At 38.5% G+C, this 3,057-nt stretch overlaps 1 pseudogene; it reads right to left on the bottom strand.

Moving 5' to 3' along the window:
• Positions 1 to 1,975: 1,975 nt before the first annotated feature.
• Positions 1,976 to 2,643, bottom strand: LOC133760747 (S-adenosylmethionine decarboxylase proenzyme 1-like; annotated as a pseudogene).
• Between the last annotated feature and the right edge of the window lie 414 nt (positions 2,644 to 3,057).

Raw genomic sequence — 3,057 nt, 5'->3', positions numbered from 1 at the left:
ACAAAACCACCTGATACTGGCACAAAAATAGACATGTAGATGAATGGAACAAAATAAAAACTCCAGAAATCAACACATGCTAATGTCATACTAATTTTAGATTACTAGTCAGTCTACACTTTTCATTTTTGTAGGCTTTGTTCCATACAAATTTGTGCAAATTTTCCACATTAGAATTATTAGGGAAATCATTAGAAATCTATTAGGGGAAAAAAATCAGACCTCAAGCCAACAATCATCATCAAACTGCTAGGATACTGTTCAAGAACAAAATCCACTTCCAGTATTGGTCCTCAAAACAGCAACTCAAAATAGTAGGTGCTGTGCTCATTACAAAATCAAACTGATCACATTGATTGAAACCTTCCAAGGAAACTTTCAATCAACCATGCACTTAAACTAAGTGAAAACAGTGTTTCAACCACTTGATTTCAAACCAAGTTGATTTTATGTTTAGAAACACTTTAAAAAGTTGCTTCATTTATAAATACGGCAGGAACAAAACATCACTGCATCAATTCAGAAATTATTTTAACAAATGTGAGTACAAGAAATAAAAATGTTACTCCATATTACTGTTCTGTCAGTTGCTTAAATCTCACAGTAATTGCAAATATAGCTAAAATATGCCACCTCTTAAAAGTCTGTATTTCTAGTCATTTCCTATTGACTATTTTGGAATTCTACATTATATTTTGTTCATCTGTATATTGTTTTGTCATATATCTAAACAACCTGAACAATTCTCATTCTGAGCAGTCATTCATCTCATCCAGTGAATGGCATGGTGAATGGAACACCATAGTTAGAGGCACATGTGAAGTCAGAACACTCACATCCATTACAAAGTCACACAACTTTAAGCTACAAGATGGAAAAGACACCGACTCTGCTCTGAACCAAACTTTACACTATGGTAATAAAAGTTAAGGTCAATAATCCAAGCTGACTTACTGAATCCAGTACAACCTTTGCTAATTCTCCCTGCTAATCAACTGACAAAAATCCCTTTATATTATGGCTTAGGAAGATAGTCAAAGGCATGGCACACATTAAAAGCCAATTTCATTTACTGTGGAGCACAGAATAGCTCAGGTTTTACACACAGGTGAGCCAGGACACCCTAGTCTCTACAACTCTCTATGGGTCTTCCTTGCTAATTAAAACTGGGTAAGTTTACTTTCACTATCTTCCAAAAGAGTTCATGCCAATTCAAATGACTCATGCTCTCATGCCCAGGGACCACCCCCCTACTTCCCCATGTGGGGTATTAGAGTCGCTTATAAACCCACAATGTGACAGTGTATTGCTTTATTTGGGGGGTTTGGGGCAGACACCATGGTGAGGGAAGAAATCAATTAAAGTACAAATACAAGAAGCAATAATGTTAAAATAGAAACACACAAAATGAGTAACTGCAATCATTTTCTTAAGAGGAATCAACTCATGAAGAAAAAGTTTAATTGCTGTTGCAAAAAACATCTGTATGAAGTAGAAATTGGTTTCCATAACATTAGTAGAGAATATGTTCTAGAAAGTGGAGGTAACTGGACATAAAATCCTGGCAGCAATAGAACAGTCTCATATGGTTAGGCTGAGGCCAACACCTAATGAGGACGAAAGCCTTGTCTCTGGGGAATTTTGGACGAGACCTGCACCTAAACCAAATTGAATTGTTTTCACAAGTGTTGTAAAGTTTCATATAGTAAAAGTTTTTCTCTACATGCACTTCAATTTCACAGCAAGAGTGGCATAGAATACCTAAACACAGAAGAGGGCATTCATGCAAGATATCTAACTCCTTGATATAATAATGCATACAATTCAAAATGATTCCACTATCATTACATCTAGGGCTCTGTGCAACTACAAAGTGGTGGTTACGGAAAACATGGCCCCCAGTGTCAACATCTAGAAAGCGGCCACCACCTTCTATGTGTGTTCTCTTTTTGCGTTTTTTCTTCATGTTTCTTAATCAACTCTGTTGTTGTTACTGCTGCTTAGCAAAACTGGTAAAAACAAAATTGTAATCGTTGAACATAGCACTCTGGCAATCAAGATGTTTAAAGCCTTCAATCTTCTGGGGTGAAGAAAGCACTCTGCGACATTTAGAACTGTGATTAACAAACAAGGTGGTCACAAATGTTCCTGGCTTGAAGACTTCCACAACTTTCCTGATCAGGTCATCATAAGAGGTCTGACTTAAGTTTGTTTCAATGCTAAAAAAGAAAATTCTGGTTCCGGAGTGATGTGAATAGTCCAATAAGTTCCATCCAATTTCATTCCATTCATTGAATACCCACAAGGATTGAATAGTGTGGCATCAATGACAGAACATGGTATCAGGTCACAAATTCCACTCTCACGAGTGGCGTCCTTTGCAGTAACACCATCTTTCATGTAGAACTGGTCCATGACTGCTGGGTCAAGCTCCCTCATCAGAATCTCTAGGGTTTGATCTGGCTGGCTGATTACCCGACTCTCTGGAAAATCCAGAGTATACAGGTACCAACAGTCAGAATTCATATGTCCCATACAATATGCTGCTCCATTTGGGAAAATTGCATTAAGAAACTCTATTTCTTCCTGGAAATTCTGGTGTGGGTACCCTTGGTGAGAAGGCTTCATGAAATTCTTACGAGAATAAAAGGAGCGAAAGTTGAATGTGATTCTGTTGGAAAAAAGAGGCAGATACAGTTCAGTCTCTTGTAGTCCACTGCTTCCCCGTTAGAGAGAGTTGAGCGAGCACTAGCTAATGTCGCCGGCCATTCTGTGTAAGCCAGTTTGTAGATTATTGCTCAACACTGTGAAGCCCTGCTGTCTGGTGTCTGTGGAGGCAATTCATGTCCAGTGTAGAGGCATAATCACATGATGAGCAAGGAAGGAGAGAGAGAACCTAGGCTGAACTGGACTCAAATGATCCAGCTTACTGTGAAATCCACTCTCAAAGAGCATATTTGACCTAAACATCTCCCCTTGTTCCACCTCCTGGCTGCCACCTTATAACAAATCTCCACCCTTTTAAAAACTATCTACCTACCTACCTACCTACTTCCC

The sequence above is a fragment of the Lepus europaeus genome, chromosome 5 (assembly GCF_033115175.1).
Source record: "Lepus europaeus isolate LE1 chromosome 5, mLepTim1.pri, whole genome shotgun sequence".
NCBI lineage: Eukaryota > Metazoa > Chordata > Mammalia > Lagomorpha > Leporidae > Lepus > Lepus europaeus.
This window is presented reverse-complemented; position numbering and strand designations above follow the sequence as displayed.